Raw genomic sequence first — 18,078 nt, 5'->3', positions numbered from 1 at the left:
CCGGGTCTGCTAATTATTGAATAAAATTTTTTAAATTTTCATTCAGAAGCTAGTTTGAGGCAACATTAATGCGATAAAACTTATAACTATTATTTACCTAGCTTTTAGGAAATTTGAGTGCACATGACTTCTTCCTGGCTGCAGTAATGCAAAATCACTGACAATATTTTACATTGGCGAAAAGGTTATAATCTCTTACTGCAGAAAACTGATGCAACACTAAATCGAAAAATCGCCACTCAAACCAGAGACGTAAAACTATAGAGAACCGCCAACGACGGGCCGCAATAGAAATTGTCAAACTGGCGGTAGGTAATTCACCACATTACCTACTTGAAGATTGATAAAAAAAACGCGGTGTTTTCGTTAAAGTTTCACAAAAAAGTGATTGAAAACGTAAAAAAATAGTTAAATTGTGGTTTATATATCAACATAAAGTTTTTCTACCGTTGGAATTGACGAATTTCATGCCACATTTCGCCAATGGTGAATTACCTACACGCGATTTGATGGTTTACTGTTTCCCACTATTCGTTCTATTTGCGGTTCTCTATTGTTATATGTTCTCTGACTCAAACGATATATTCTTAAATATTACTGGAAGGTAAACACTTTTGCATATCAGTCATTTTGTTTTCTCTTCTTTCATTTCGTAGCCATTTTTTGCCACTACAAAACGATTACCACGCTAAATGACATTAAAATATTGTCGTCATGTACACAACATTTTTGGGAGTGGCTGGAGTAAATGGTTGACTGGTTAAAGACAAAACAGACAAAAAACAAATAAAATCCAAAAAAAAAGCGAGAATTGTATGCGATGGCAGGCGTGTAGCACCATAAAATATGCAAAGAAACCCAACCTTGGACGTAAAAGAAGCAACGATATTTATAAAACATTTATTTGTATAAAATAAAAATGTGTCCTAAAACATTACCACAGCGAACTGCAGGCACATTGAGAAGCAAATCCTATTCCAATAACTACATAGGCAGATATTATTACTATTAAGCCTCGATGCCTTGCAATCTTTATTTAGAACTACGAGGCGGACCCGTGCGCATCTTGCGCAACCAATATAAAAGTCTCTTATCAAATATCAACAGAAATCAGCTGTTATATCAATAAATTAAAACTTACAGCTTGCGCTGCCATTTGGCGTAAGATAGCAACTGCCGGTAATGCAGTGCAAATATTCAAAATAATTCCATAGTACAAATAGATTTCTTTGTATGCTCACAATCGTTTATTTTTAACAAATTATTTTAATAAAATATAGCTAAAGAAAAGCACTACGACCAAAATTGCCCAAAGCTCGCTAATAGCCTGAATCTTCATCTTTACAACCAAAACTTTATTTATAGATTTGGATTCCAAATAAGAGCGAAAAATGGACCCATACATAAAAACAGCAATTAGAAATAATATTGTAACGAATGTTAGCAGCACTGAGCGATGCTATCGTCTCTAAGCCGATGCTAAGCAGTGACGTGAATTCCCATCCATAGATCAACCATTATGTATCTACATAAACGAAACAATAATTGCGTCTACACATATGTACCATGTACGTATACGAGCAGCGGAGAGTCAATGCACAAACACATGCATATATCTGAGATACTCCTATAAGTATGCAATGAGAAAAACTATAAAATTGTGCAATTGTAGTTACAGCTAAGAAGTTTGACAGCTACTGGACTAGTAGATTCTGAAAGCGCCTAGAAGATGTATAAAATTGTGCAATTGTAGTTACAGCTGAGAAGTTTGAGAGCTGCTGGACTAGTAGATTCTGGAAGCGCCTAGAAGATGCGAAGGTTGAAATCACAGGGTATAAAAAGTGGCAATTGTAGAGGCGCTGGAATTCAGTTTGATTTGAGTTGTCAAGCAGTTTCGATTAAGACGATATCTAGCGAGCAATAGCAGTATTATTTTGAATAGTAGAGTTTCATTGAGCTATCAATCAGTGTGGTTATTAAGCAAGCTATTCGTTGCACAGTTTGAGTGTTATCGTGAAGTACTTTAATAAAGGCCATTTTGCATTATTACATATTGGAGTTATTTTTTTCAACAGTTTAGTGATTCGAACTTAGCAGAAGGGCAAATAAGAGGATTTGCAGTAAATTCTATTGTGCTTAACCTTTCAACCTATTACTCTATGTGGAAGCTTTTAATGCAATTACATAAGTACCTCTTCAGGCTTTTTACTCCATAACAGCAGAGAAATAAAAGTCACGTCCCCCTAGATGGGAGGTTGCCTTACCCGAGCGATGCATTCGAAGACAAAGTGAGCCGGAGTTTAATTCTCCAGTTCACAAAAGCGACAGGTTTGTGTATGGGATAGGTTTAACTTGCTTCTCTCTGCTTAGATTAATGAGTTGTGCTGATACTCTCCTTGCTGGGAGTATTAACAATTTGGCCTGTCTTTGCCCTGGACATTCAATCCAGTGTCGTTTGAAAAGCTATATGTGCTAGTTACTTATGGTTTCCCTAGTATGTGCTTTTGTGAGTCCACATCCTAACCAAACCGTTTTTGTCTCCCAAATAATTTTGGACTTCAATGGGTTCGTTCACTAGTTTTGAAGTAATTGTGTCAGACTGCAAGGCACTTAAGGCTGTCTGACATAATGAGGTTACTTTTCGAGTATAAGCCCCTTCTAAGACATTACCTACCGTAAACTTCTATTGCATGGATTTCTATCTTAAAAAATAGCGGGGTAGCATCCTATTGGTATCGATTTCTTGAAGTTCGGCCTATAGATAGCAGCTCACGTTTTTCCGGCATCAAACTTCGATCCATCCGTGAACCAGAGCTCTGAAACAGGCTCAGCATAAAGGGGTTGCCTGTTTCCTAAAAAGTGCTGTCCACAATGGACACCTCAAAGTTACGTGAGATTCTGGGCGTAGGGGCCATTGCATCGCATAGTTGCAATATGGGATTTCCCATGAATTTTCATATAACCTATATGCTTTGTTATGTTTCCGATATTAAGCTTAGAAATAGTTTGAAGTCTTAGCGCAGCAAGTGTTGCCTCTTTCTCAGTTATAATGGGGAAGGGAGGTATTCCCACTTAGGCAGTAAGTGCATCAGCAGGGGACTTTCTCCTCGTATTCGTTCTAGGAATACAAACTAACTAGTCGATGCAGTTTGCTTAATATAAGCTGTGTTTTTTTTTAAATCTATAAACGTTTAAGCTTGAACTTTATATGGACTGCTAAGCGTCAAACTTTAAATACACCTCTGAAATTGCTGCGCATAAAATTTGTCCTACTAAATTTCAATACGCATTATACTCAGATGTAACTGAAATATGTGTCTATGTTTCACCACAACACTAATTCTATGTTTCATCTCTAAAAATTGTGTATCCACTATTCATCGCAACCGATTCAGCTATTTGTTGTACATTTTGGACACCAGAGGTTCGAGTCTTCGATTTTAGGTACACCCTGTTCTGTAGCTAGCTATTTAACCACTGCCGCTAGATGGGTCTCCTAAGCATTATCTAAGCGAGGATAAGCGTTTTTTTACGCGCAAACGTAAACGTATACGCTTGTAAAAAAAAACACGGCTATTGTTATTGCTGTTCTTTCCGTGGTTTTCGGCCACCAAACTAAGAAAGCATACATTGGTGATTATTAGCTTCACAACAGTATTAAATTCCACTATACCATTTTGGGAGAGTCCCCATGTTTTGCCATAGAGTCGAGTGCATGATAGGAAAGCTCCTGTTGCTTTGTTGAAGTTAGCAGCAGATGAGCATTCCACGTAAGGGTTCTGTCCAGTGTAGGCATTTTTGCTTTCATTGAAAATCGGATGTTGGTACCACACAGTGATGGTTCTGGCATGGATAGTTTTCTTATTCGGGTAAAAGTCACTAGGACAGTTTTGTTAGACAATCTTTTGCTATCACATCACCTTTCTATTACGCACAGGGTGATGCAGATTACTAAATCATATGCAGACCTTTCTGTAATTAGATTTCGGAAACTGAAAAAGGCTATATATGCCTTATGTCCACAAGATAGGAGAGAGTCAGTCCCTTGATGGCATCCCCTAGTGGCACAATTGACTCAGTTGTTTCGCCCAACTCAAGACTGATTTTTCGTCTCTTTAGCAATGGATTCTTGCAAATTATAGCTTGATGTTTCGCGTTTTCTAAAGCTACTGAAATTAATTTATTTATGGTTTCAATAAAAGCGGGCCTGCTTTATTTTTAGACTCCAAAGCCTTTTCAGCGAAGAATCATTTTTGCCAATAAATGCTACTTTGGGCTAGTAAAGTCCCCTCACTGCAAAGGAAAGTCATGCTTTACAAGTCACTTATCGTACCTGTCCTGCTATATGGCGCAGACGTATCACATAACACTACTCGGAGTTCCGCATTCCCACGACGTGCTGATTGGAATCTTGTTGCATTCCAACAGCAAGTCGATTGGAATCCAGAGCATTCCGAAATAATGCTGAGCCGAATCTGATGCTCTTATTTCTTACTATTATATTCTGAAATTAAGTTGTAATGTTAAATAATATTGTAACGAATTTACTGAAATTCCTCTTATATGCAACCTTCTACTAACGTTCGAATCACTAAACTGTTGAATAAATAACTCCACTATTCAATAATGCAAAATGGCTTTTATTCAAGTACTTCACAATACTACTACTTCTCGACAGATAGCGTGCTTAAATCAAACTCATTGCTGATTGCTCAGATTGCGCTCTTTTATACTCTTCGATTCATACTTCTAGGCGTTTCCAGAATTTACTTAGTTATCAGCTATAAAATTATAACTACAGATGCACGTGTATAGCTTCTCATATGCGCGTGTATATGTGAGTGATACTTGCACAAATTATTGCCTACTTTTGGGAGTATCTCAAATATATGCATGTATTTGTGCGTTTCTCTCCGCTGCTTGTATGGACATATTTGTAGACATAATGATTAATTTGGTTATGTGCATACAAGTCACTGCTCAGTGTCGGCTTAGAGATGATACTATCCCTTAGTGTTGCTAATATTCGTCACAATATATTTCTGATATAACATTGTTGAAATTTCGATGTATTTTAATTTGAACTTTTGAGTTGTATATACATACATATGTATACATATATATATATATATATATATCTTTTATATCATGTAGTCGACCATTTTACGTTTGTTGTCGACTTTAAATGAATAAAAAACAAGTAAAGGTGTCTAAGTTCGGGTGTAACCGAACATTATATACTCAGCGTGAGCTTCAATTGCACATTTCATTTAAGATAAATTACTTTTCTACATAACGTAAAAAAAATGTCTCCCCTTTCCTCTTACAATAAAACTTGATAAGTGAAATATCATTGATTCAAAACTATTTTTTGCTAAGTTATAGCTTATTATTTTCGTCTAAGACTCTTTTAAAAATATTTTATATAAAAGTGGGCGTGGTCTTTAACCGATCTCGTCCATTTTTTTCTAGAAATATTTCCTGCTATAGGGAAAATTTGTGTACCCAATTTTATTACGATCCGTTAATTTTTCTTCGAGTTATGGCTCCCAAAACATAGAAAATTGCTTAGTCATAAAAGGGGCGGTGCAACGCCCATTTTTTTAAATTTGAAGTTTTTCCTATTTATTGTTATAAATCCATTTGGGAAATGAAATACCATTGATATAAAGCTCTTTTTTGCAAAGATATAGCTTATTTTATTCGTCCACGATCCTTTTAAAAATCTTTTATGTAAAGTGGGCGTGGTCCTTAACCGATTTCATTAATTCAAAAGCATTCCTTATAGTAAAGGCGACCTCTGCCGAATTTTGTTACGATAGGTGTAACGATTTTTGATTTATGATTAATAATATTTGTAAAATTGGTTCTATCACAAGTGGGCGGTCCCGCGCTCATTTAAAACATTTTTTTTTTATTTTTATCAAGCGTCTCAATATCAGTCCACACGTCAAGTTTCAACATTCTAGGTGTAATATTTACTAAATAATCAGGTTTTTTGTGTTTTCAAAAACTTTATATATATAAAAAGTGGGGGTGGTTATCATCCGATTTCGCTCATTTTCTATACCAATCTATTCTGGGTCCAGATAAGCTCGTGTACCAAATTTGGTGAAGATATCTCAATATTTACTCAAGTTATCGTGTTAACGAACGGACGGACATGGCTCAATCAAATTTTTTTTCGATACTGATGATTTTGATATATGGAAGTCTATATCTATCTCGATTCCTTTATACCTGTACAACCAACCGTTATCCAATCAAGTTAATATACTGTGTGCAAAGAACGCTGAGTATAATAAAAGAAATTTGGAATTCATTACCTCAACTAAGTTGTGAGCAGCAATGAGTAATGTCGCGACCGCTTTTCAATGCAGAGATGTATCTACTTTCTGCAATATTTGCAACAGCTAAAATAAAAAAAAAACACTGCAACATGCAACAAATCCAAGTACGGATATATGTATGTATGTAGTTTCGCACCAATCCTTACCACTTATTCTGGTAGGATGATTTTGCAGTGTAAAACTGCGTGAACTTGTAGCCAATTCTGGGTCGACACTTTTAAAGAATTTACACGTTTTTACAAACAAACAAATGTTTTAACAAGTATTGCAAATTTTTTTCCTTTTTTTTTCAATTTTCCACTTTAAAAATTCGTCAATTCTTTTTTGCAGGGAATTAATAATTTTTTTTGTTTTCAAAATTTTCTAGTGACTTTCTTTGTTAATACATATGTATATGTATGTGTATTTAACTTGCTGCTTTTTTTCATTCACGCAACACCGAAAATAAACATGCTAACACGCTTCTCACGGTAACTAAACTAACTACCCAGATACCAATAGGCCGAACTGGAGTTTAGCATCCATCTGAACGAGCCGAAAAACAAACGAACCAAATCTCGGCGCAGCCAGAGTAGCGAGCAATACACAAATGAGCGCTTTAAAGAAATGGGCGAGTAAATGAGAGCGAAATTTGTTTCGGGTTTTTTTTTCGTTTAACGATTTTGCGCTGCTTGTGGATGCTCGCTTTGGGGCGAGATGATTAATGCTCTGACGCGGTTCTGTCACTGATGGCGCTTTAGTGGGGCCTGAGTAACATTTTGCAGCTTTGACGCCACAAAAGCCATCGATGAAACAGCGAATATACAGCATACATTTGATTTACAATTCTTTGTATGCAGTGTTACCCAATGCCAACATTTGTTACCCAAATGAAGATTTTTTAGCTGGGCCCGTATCACGTGTTATGATCAGTGACTGAAAACCATTTCCAATCAAGCGATAACTATGCAACTGTCAAGCTATTTTTAAAAAATTATAATAAGTGATGGATCTAACGAGTACTATTTATCACAAGTTCGCATATGCCATTAATCCGATCTACCGTTTCAGAGCTATTGTGTTTTAAAAAAGGAGTGCCGATTACGGATCGTAACACGTAATACGGGCCCTGTTTACCTTTATTTGCACTAGCCTCATTCTAATTTCGCTTAAACTTCCCTGCAAGACTCGATTGCCAGGACAAGAATCCATCGCAAGAAAATACACTCACGTTATTTATTTATTTTTTTTTTTTTAAGCTCATAACACGTCGTTTAATCATTATTTTTCTTCCGGGGCTTCTTTTAGTAAAGGCATGTCAAGAGCGTGTGTGGATCCCATTTGCAGGCCAAGTGCGCTGAAATGAGTCATTTGGGATATACGATTTGTATGAGGAAATGCGTCGCATTAGGAACTTTTCACGCAAAATTACGCATTTTGTCCAGTTTAGATGTAGCATCAGAATCTTCAAATGAATTGTGTTGGAAAAATTAAGTCCTTTAAGATATACGCTAAGCGATTTGGCAACCTACAGCGCACCGTCGAAATAGTGATTTCTCGTGTTGGTAAGATCATGAAGTTGTTCAAGGACATAGGTCTAAAATGCCTTTGGTTGTCCAGGCAGCGCTTCTTTGTCGGATCATTTGGTGGTTAACAAGATCTTAGATGGCAATGGCACCAATAAGGATGGTATAAAATTATCAATTCAAGTCATCGGGGTAAATAGCATCCGATATTAGCCAGCCGTTGGGCACACAAATATCCGCGGTTAAACGAGGCAAACTGGTGGTCTTTGAAAAAAAAAAATATTACGAAAGAGTCCTGTAATAATGAGGCACTGAATGAACTTAATAGAATGAGAAATAATAGGCAATTAAATTAAGACTAAAAACGTGAAAATAAAGTAATAATAATAAAAATTTAAGTTAAACGGTTTTATTGAAAACAATACTTACATTAATTAATAATAATACTAAAAGCTAGAAAATAATTAAGTAAGTCCTAGGTACTAGTCATCACACTCCTAATCAATCTAAGGCGTTGATCAGACAATTAAATAAAAGCGTTGGACGCGTCAAATTTCTATTTATAGTCATAAGTAAGACCAACTGAACTTAGCACACATTCTCACTAGTCTTAATTTTCAGCTAACATTGTGACAATATATCCAAAAATTGTGATGGAGTTAGGATAAGTTTTTTTTTATTCTCTTCTAAACTTTTAACTTCAAATAAAAATTTACTTAATTTGTCCCACTTATAAAAAGTAACGGTACTCATCACCTGATCGATGAATAAATAAAAAAGTAGGGTTGCCATGTATGGAAAACTTCCAAATATAATAAAAAACGAATTTGAGATATTTACATTTACTAAGTTTAAATTAAGAATTTAAGTTTGTTTCAGTGACCTTTTTTATAAAAAACCAATTAACAAAATTCAAGGTTTAAGGAAGTCCCGATAAAAGTGCGCAAGTCTACTATTAAAAATGCTGTTCGAAATGATTTAATGGATACATTCCCCATCGTTTGTCAAAGTTTTATAGAAATATCTATCGATGAACTTTTTTGACTTTTGGCCGCTTCGCGACACTGTGCGCCGTCGCTAGTTATTGTTATTTATGGCTGCTGCTGCTGCAACTGAACAGCGGCCAATGTTATATGTATGTACATAGATGGACCATACTACTTGCCGCTTGGCACCACTAACATCATCCAGGCGCATAACCCCAAAAGCAGCTATTATAGAGTTTGGGGCAGAAATATGCAATGAAAATGGTTAATAAGTAAAAACAATTGCAACCGCATTGAGACAGTTAGGTGGTATCATTTACATGTGTTAGTTGGTTTAGTCCAATTGGAAATCGAGTACACGATGACTACATTTTTCCATAGGATTGGCATTCGGAGAATAAGTAAATATGTATGTAAGTCAGTAAATCGTGTGCATGCGTACAACTCGACTTTCGAGTTCCGACGCATTGGCGTGGCATTTTAAAGCAACACATGAACACGTTGCTATGCGCCATGACCACAAGCTGTAGCACATACTTTTTTTATTGTGGCAATACTAAAGAGTGAGTAATACGCGGTAAATGAAAATTTAAATGATCTAGGTAAATCTAGGTTAAAATAATTGTTTTTGACACAGCCGCCCGACTACCACAGCAACCTCACTTAACACGTATCCATACGTCCCCTTGCTGGGACAACGAATTTTCCACAAGAATCCCAGAGAGGAACGAGTGGGCAAACGGCAGGGAGCCGGGATCTCACGATGGCTCTAAACTGAACAACAGAGTCGGCAGCGAAATATTCTCAGAGACGCTCAATCTAAGCGAGAACTTACGCTTACCCGACCACAGCAGTGTTTTTCAGGCTGAACTTATAGCTATCTGGGAAGCAGCCCTCTATCTTGCTAACCTGCAGGAGACCAATTCTATTTCAATTTTCTCGGACAGCCCAGCACCCATAAAATCCCTGCGATGCAGTAACACCTCGTCACTAGTGGCGTTGAAGTGCAGAGAAACCCTCAACAAACTAGCTGATAATTGCAACCTGGGCATAATATGAGTTCCTGGTCACTGTGACAACTCAGGAAACTACGCTGCGGATGAGCTAGCTAGCGAAGGCACCAATCTGCAAACAATAACCTCCGCTGGTTGGGCCAGCCCTCCCCTAAACACCTGCAAACACTGCTTACGATATATATTCACGGATCAAGCCAGATGGGCCATGGAACCTACATGTATAATATCCAAGCAAATCTGGCCTCAGCTGGATGAAAAGAGATCGCAATGGATGATACTGTTAAAACGTATCTCTATAAGCCCACTAGTGGGCCTTCTTACAGGTCACTGTCTCATGGGCACTCTTGGTGCCTATATGGGCCTGCAGACAAATGACTTCTGCCGCAAGTGTAGGGACGAGGAGGAGATAGAAAGCGTAGAGCACTATGTGTGCCACTGTCCCGCACTGTCAAAAACCAGGTACCGATGCCTTCACAGACACTCCTTTGGGTGCCTTGCGGAGCTTGAATCTGCAAACACAAACAACATCTTGCGTTTCATCAGTCAAACGCGATGGTTTAGCCTCACCGGGGTCTAAACGTTCTTCGGAAGTAGGGAAATAGGAAATAGGGGCCCCGCGTGGTAGCACAACGGCCTACGTGAGTCTCCGCTTGGACAGCGGAGGCAGCCACTTCAACCTAACTGCAGTAGAACGCTCACCACTGACCCATCAATGCGAGTTTAAACTATAGTTAAAGATGACTCGAGTTTGCTGAGATGAGCAGCGAAAATTTAAGTTATCGAAGAAAGTGGCAAGGTTAAACTCTCTAGTCAACTTTAACTGGAGTTTAAACTCGCACTGAAAACCAGGGCATAAGTATGTGGCGGATTGAGTATGGCGCACTAAATTTAAAACTCTTAAAAACTCTTAAAAACTCTACACCTGTAGTGGAATTCACTAATCTTTTTAACGATTTTCGTGATCGATATACTGACGAATGGACAACTATAACCATTTTGGTATTCAGTAGCTAGTTTTTACCGATATTAGTCAAACTTTAATTAGCTATTGACTCTAAATTATAGAAGATCATTTTAAGATTGTCAACGGCATTAGCTGAAATTCTATTATTCCTCTATTTGAACTAATAATAATTACCCTTATTGTCATTGTCGGCGTCGACATCGTCGGCGTTTTTCAGTCGACGTTACATCGTATCGACGTCGATGTCACTTCGACACCAAATCGGTATTGGCTAATGTGCCTATTACTCATACTTAGCATAGACTTGACTTGACTTGAGAACTGTCACTTACAGTTCTGTTAAATGAGCATTGCATGTTACTGATTACTCAAAAGTTAGGAACACTTAACTTAGCTTAGAAGTCTGTTAAATTTTGATTTTCTATGTGAGTTCTAATTGACGTTTACATTTTGAGATGCCATTTGTTTGTTTCCATTTAATTTGGATATTTTGTCATACACATTGACATTTATTTTTATTTTATTTATTAATTTTTACACTCATAAATTAATTGTAGTACTCAAAATTAACTTTGTTTAAAAAGCACCACTTTTTGTAGCAAATATTTCACAATAAAATTACAGCTGGAAAGCAGCTGATTATGATGCCAGATTGTATGCGCTAAGTGGAGTATAATCGTGGCAACTTAGCCAAGTTTACGCCAAGTCATGTCAAGTCTATGCTAAGTATCAGATAACACCACCTCTACTGAATTCGCCTTGGTATCAGTAATGGGCCCTTAAGCTTGTTGAGACGACGACGACAATTTATCGATAAAACGAAAGAAAAATATACAATCTATGCAATTTCTGGATCAGCTGCTCGATTTTTTTACTATTTCTGTATATTTTTTGATATGAGATTTATTTAAATGTTTCAATTCAAGATTTTACAAAAATGTTTTATTATGACAGTAGTGCGAGCTCTAATGACGAAAATAATAAAGAGGAGCTTAGACTCAATAGAAAAAAATCAGAAATAACTCCGATTTTTTCTAGCTCAGCTACAAGAACCTCGAATTGTTGCGCACTCATTTTCAAGTAAAAACAGCGTCGACAAAAATGGCGTCGTGTGAAGGTGACGACGACAGCAAATTTGCTTAGCCAATACCAAACATGTGTCGATAGTCGTCAATAGTTATCGAAAACGACGATGGCAATACCGAATTTAACACGTCGTCGTTAGTCGGCGTCGTTTGTGATGACGACGACCCTAATGACAATAAAGGTGAATGGTCACCACATTAGCCATATTAAAACTGACTTAGTTAATAGCACAATCGTTAACGAAAAATCGTTAGTTAAAATATCCACAAATATCGTTAAATGTTAGCGAATTTCAGCACTGAAAGTTTGTTATCGATAATTTTGAATTATGAATTTAGATTAACAGCCTTATTCTGTGCACTTGACAAATTTTCAATTGACAAGTAATCAAGATTTTTATCAAGTTGACAAATATTTCTATTCTGTGCATAATTTGCAACTCTAAAAAGCTCTACGACCTGTGCTTTTCACCATACTGTGGTGACCTAAATAAATTAAACAGAAATCAGCTGTTTAGTGCAACAATCGCGAAATGGAATAAACGTAAGAATTAAATATTGTTCATTATTTTTTGTAACAAATATTTTAAAATCATGTTTTTTTTTTCAAGGAAATCAAAAGTGGAACGTGCTACGCATGAGCAATTGGAGCGATATGTCTCATTTTATGCTGCTAACCCCGAAATGGGAATAGGAAAAAATAATCCGCGGGGTTTTTTCGGGGGCATGGCTTTGGAGACTCCCTCGGGGTCATTTGGTGGTCATTCCTGGATGGTTTTGGGGACTCCATCGCGTCCTCCCGGGGTCATTTAGGGGTCGTTCCGGGATATTTTTGGGGAATCTCTCGGGGTCATTTGGGGGTAATTCCAGGATCGTTTTGGAGACTCTCTCGGGGTCATTTGGGGGACATTCTGGGATGGTTTTGGGATACCCTCGGGGTAATTTGGGGGTCAATCCGTGATCTTTTTGGGGACTCCCTCGGGGTCATTTTGGGGGTCATTGGGGAATGGTTCGGATGACCACTAAATGACGCCGGAGGACCCGATGGAGTCCCCAAACCATCCCGGAATGTCCCCCAAATGACCCCGAGAGTCCCCAAAAAGATCCCAGAACGAACCTAAATGACCCCGGGGGAGTCTCAAACACCATCCCGAAATGACCCCCAAAAACCCCAGGAGGATCTTCCCACAATAATAGCAAAAGTAATAAATGTTCTTCCATTTTCTCTCGATCGCAAACAAACAGAATTCTAATTTAAATTTATCCGTATAAATTAAATTATCAAGAGCGTTTGACTTATTGACAATTTGTCAGCGAAAAAGCTTTTTATTTTTTACATAGAATAGCAATTACTTGATAAATTGTCAAACTTGACAAATAAGCAAGATGGTGAATTTGTCAAGTGCACAGAATAGGGCTGTAATACTATGTCTCCACGGTACACGATTTCGGTAGTATGATTTCGCAAATAAAATTCCTGTCCACACGATTTTGCTTCTTCTTTTGCATAATTTCAAATGACATTTGTTTTCGATTTTTTCCCACAGCCGAATTAAAACATTCAAGATAAACATATGTTTTTGAAATTTGACAGCTAGTGCGGGCAGACCATCGATTATTTTGTGTAAATTGTAATCGACCACAGAGTCGCTCAGTAAATTGCACCTAATTTCGATGAAATTAAGAATTCCTAATTTCGTTTGACAGTTTTCACATAACGAAATTAGCTAATTTCGAGGTAGGTAATTTCGGCTGAAATTAAGTATCTTCCGAAATCAACTTAATGTCGGTGCCATGGAGACATAGTATAAGTTACATAATTCTACTCGGGAACCAGATTAAGAATTTTAGTATACAGGTTTTCATGACGTATGAGTGACTTGACTGCCATTTAAAGCAGTTCTAAAGAAAACCAAAAAATTTATAAAAAATGACACTCAAGCAATGCTTAAGAAAAAAGTCATTTGCCATCTTTTCTTATGAAGTACCTACGCAGCTCTTAAAAAATGTCGACTACTATTTTCCAAGGATTTTTAGTAAATAATTCCCCCGAAAACTCTGGTTTTGATAAGAAATAATTGATTATGCATTGTTTATAAAGGAAAAAGTGACATTTCGGCAGGAGGACAAACACACAAAGTTAAACATTTATCAAATTCAATTGAAATTCAATATTCTTTTCTGTACTGTGCATAGATCACTATGCGTCGTGAAACGCCAACATTTTTTGGCTTCTGCTATTTCCTTGCAAAAGAAATAAATCCAAATATTTCTTAAGCGATGAGTTTTAACTGAGAGCTTTTCATGGCAGAAATACACTGGGAGTTCCCCCTGCGGGCTAGGGGTGAAGAATATATCCGCGGTAGGTATACCGATCGTAAAAAGCGACCATGGCTAACCAATCCATGAGTAAGGTGTCTTTACTCGACAGGGAGCAGAGTCGACGCGGCTTATCACCTGCGCGACCCTACCACGGTCGTTAATAACTGTACACGCGGGGAGCAGGAAAAGCCAGTTGTGACCTGATACACTGCATCGCGTGATGCTTGTATTCAGGCCTCACCTCCTGTCCTTGGGTACGGCCCTCTTGTGGGAGAATCGCGGCGGCTGTGGTTTCAACCCAAAGAGTTCACTTATAGACTAGCTCTGAGTAGACAATAAAGTCTTCCCCTGGGACTCCAACCCAGGGGAATTCGGTCTCTTGCTTGTCTCGGTAAACCTCAATCATTGAAAACTGACCCTGAGGGGCAGATGAAAAGTTTGGCCACATCCCATAATTGTGACAACCGGAGAAAAAACGGTGCGCAAGCGGAGAAACGCATGCCTGTCGTCACCTAAAAGCTATCGATAATTGTAAGAGTGGGCCAGTGCTCATCTTGTCTTTTCAGATGTTTGAAGCTGCCTTAGGCTACGTTAAGAAAGAATGCTTTCGTAGAACGGGTGGCCACATCCAAAACTGTACGCTTCCCAAGGCAGTCGGTTCTATGTACCGGAGCGACTCGGGATTTTTCCCGACCAAGGACTGTCACTTCAGTGTGACCCCATCTAATTTGTTTCGTCCCTCCCACAAATTGTCATCCTCCCAGCAGCTCCTTGCAACAGGACTGCTCCATATTCTCTTACTCCGGGAAGGCATCGAATCCAATCCGGGTCCGTCTCCTGACCCCGGTCCTGAGAAATGGTTTTGCTGCATCTACCGGAAAAGAATCTTTTTAGGACGGTCATACTCTGTTCAGTGTGTCTCGTGTAAGGGATGGTTGCATCGGACAGGTTGTTCTGGGCTTGATCCCAAAACCCGACGTCCACGTAACTTTTATAAATCTTTTGTGGCTCCTTGCTGTTCACGCCCAAGGGCGTCCCGTATTCTACGCCTTAGCGCCCCCCCCCCCCCCCCCCACTACCTTCCAGCAGCCCCGCTGCTCAGCAAGCCACAACAAGTACCCGCTGCTGCTCGCGCCCCACGGCGCCAACAACTCAAACAGCTGATACCACTCATAACTACTACCTTCGTAGTAGAGTTGGTAGCAATGCTGAGCTTCAGCCCCTGCCCCCGTCTTCTCCCACCCTCTTTTCCGGCAGCAATCGTGCAGGTCAGGGAAACAGACTCTTAGTCCCTACCTCCGTTTGCACCGTCTGCCAGCACAGAATATATAGGTTTGCGACATCCGCCCAATGCAGCACCTGCCTTGGGTGGTGCCACTTTCCCAGATGTTCTGGTCTCCGCGACAGCAACCCCCTGACGGGTTTCATCGCGCCATGTTGCCAGGTCGCAAACCCAAATCATCCGGGTACACCAATGCTTGCCCAAGGACGCCCAGTCCCAGGGCCACAACAGCAATTGCGTCCTGGCCTTCCACAACCCAGGCGTAGTCACCCGTCACTTACCCCCAGAGTGCCGACGTCTCCTCTTATTCACTTCAGAATCCTGCAGTTAAACTGTAATGGACTAACTGGGAAGATTACGGAGATAGTCCATTTCATGAAGTGGCACAACATCCGCATTGCTGCGATTCAAGAGACTAAACTCACAGCAAGATCTGCATTGCAGACCTGCTCTGGGTATAACGTCCACAGGAAAGATCGCGAGAGCGGAAATGGAGGCGGTCTTGCGTTTATCATACACCACTATGTGCAATATTATATATTTGATCCTGGCATCGACCGCAGGGACAATGTCTTAGAACGTCAAGGCTTATCTGTCCGGTCAGGCGGTGCAAACCTAGAAATCATCAACATCTACATCCCTCCTGCCACCTGTTGCCCCAGTGGATACCGCCCTAATATCAGGGCCTTACTCACTGGCAACAATCGCATTATCTTAGGTGATTTCAATGCCCATCATGATCTATGGCATTCAAACTTTCGGGCGGACAGTAGGGGTGAGATGTTGGCGGATCAAATAGAAGAAACGACGTTCTGCACAATAAACGGAGACGCCCCCACACGTATGGTAGGAAGCTGTCACAGCTCGCCAGATATCTCAATCGTGAGCGCAGAACTCTTAAACTGCGTCAACTGGCAGCCGATGGTAACATTGGCATCCGACCACCTGCCCATACTTATTTCGCTTGCGCGTACCGCCGACTTCATCGTCACTGAAAAACGCACTTTCATAAACTTCAAAAAAGGAAAGTGGGAAGAATATAAATCCTTTACAGACAGCCGCTTTGCTGCCCTCCCTATCCCGACTGATGCCCGCCAAGGGGAGCGTGCCTTCCGTAAGGTCATTAAATCCGCCTCGGCACATTTCATTCCCGCCGGGAGAATTCCCGAAATCCGGCCCACTTCCCGGCGGAGGCCGCAAACTTAGCGAGAGAACGTGACCTTATACGACAGCTTGATCCAGGCGACCCCCAAATAAGGGATATAAACCAACGCATCAGATTGCTTGTGGATGAACACAAGCGGGCGAAATGGGAGGAGCACCTAAGAGGTTGTAACCTCTCTACCGGTGTGGGTAAACTTTGGTCCACCGTAAAGTCCCTATCGAATCCGACTAAACACAAAGACAAAGTTTCCATCGCCTTTGGCGACAAAGTGCTGTCGGACGCGAAAAAATGCGCGAGCGCTTTCTGCCGACAATATATAATGCATCCTACGGTCGACAAAGATAGACGGATAGCCAATAGACACGCACATAAACACAAATTCAGCGCGTCACCAATCACCATCACCGCTAAAGAGGTTGAGGACGCCATTGGTCGTGCTAAACCATCCAAAGCAGTGGGCCCAGACGGCATAGCCATGCCGATGCTTAAAAGCCTAGGGAAAGAGGGTTTCAAATATTTAACGCATATCTTCAATCTGTCTCTTTCCACCTTTGTCATACCTGAGAAATGGAAAATGGCCAAGGTGGTCCCGCTACTAAAGCCTGGGAAACCAGCTAACATAGGTGAGTCGTATCGTCCGATATCTCTCCTATCGCCAGTGGCAAAGACGCTTGAATCCATTTTGCTCCCCTATTTCCAAGCAAATTTGCAGCTAGCCCCTCATCAGCATGGCTTCAGAAAACTCCATAGCACTACCACCGCGCTAAATGCCATTAGCACCCAGATAAATTGCGGTTTAAATCAATACCCCCACCATAGAACAGTACTCGTAGCGCTAGACCTATTAAAAGCTTTCGATACGGTCAACCATGGCTCGTTACTGCAGGACCTGGAAGGGTCTACCCTTCCCCCATGTCTTAAAAGGTGGACTGCAAATTATCTGGGTGGTCGGCAGGCATCGGTGCAATTTAGAAACGAAACATCAAAACCAAGGAGAATTAAACAAGGGGTGCCACAGGGTGGTGTCCTATCCCCACTTTTGTTTAATTTCTACATATCTAAGCTACCTTCACCACCGGAAGGAGTCACAATCGTTTCCTACGCCGATGACTGCACAATAATGGCCACAGGCCCAGGCCCAAAGATCGATGCGCTATGCAATAAAATAAACGGCTACCTCCCTGATCTCTCCAGTTTTTTCGCCTCGCGAAACCTGGCATTATCACCGACTAAATCTTATGCGACCTTATTTACAAAATGTCGACCATTTTGAACATCCACGTCGATGGCACTACGCTACCGACTGTCCTACACCCCAAAATCTTGGGTGTGACGTTTGATCAGGATCTACATTTTGGTGAGCACGCAGCCGCAATTGTTTCGAGAATTCAGAGCCGTAACAA

The 18,078-nt window shown here is 39.9% G+C and overlaps 1 protein-coding gene across 6 annotated transcripts in view; it reads right to left on the bottom strand.

Moving 5' to 3' along the window:
- The window catches only part of 14-3-3zeta (tyrosine 3-monooxygenase/tryptophan 5-monooxygenase activation protein zeta), a 126,421-nt gene that overhangs the window by 54,913 nt on the left and 53,430 nt on the right, over positions 1-18,078 (bottom strand). Inside the window, exons 1-2 of one of the 6 annotated variants that reach the window (XM_067774426.1) lie at positions 6,497-6,815; positions 6,327-6,413 (exon numbers count right to left, since the gene is read on the bottom strand). The exons of 4 other annotated variants lie outside the window; for them this stretch is intronic. The gene's annotated coding sequence lies outside the window, so the exon portion shown is untranslated. Of the gene's footprint in view, positions 1-6,326; positions 6,414-6,496; positions 6,816-18,078 lie in introns of those variants that run through there. One more of the 6 variants, XM_067774428.1, reaches the window with a different exon arrangement.

The sequence above is a fragment of the Eurosta solidaginis genome, chromosome 3, assembly GCF_040869045.1.
Source record: "Eurosta solidaginis isolate ZX-2024a chromosome 3, ASM4086904v1, whole genome shotgun sequence".
Lineage (NCBI taxonomy): Eukaryota > Metazoa > Arthropoda > Insecta > Diptera > Tephritidae > Eurosta > Eurosta solidaginis.
The sequence above is the reverse complement of the archived record's forward strand: the minus strand, read 5'-3'. Positions and strand labels throughout refer to the sequence as shown.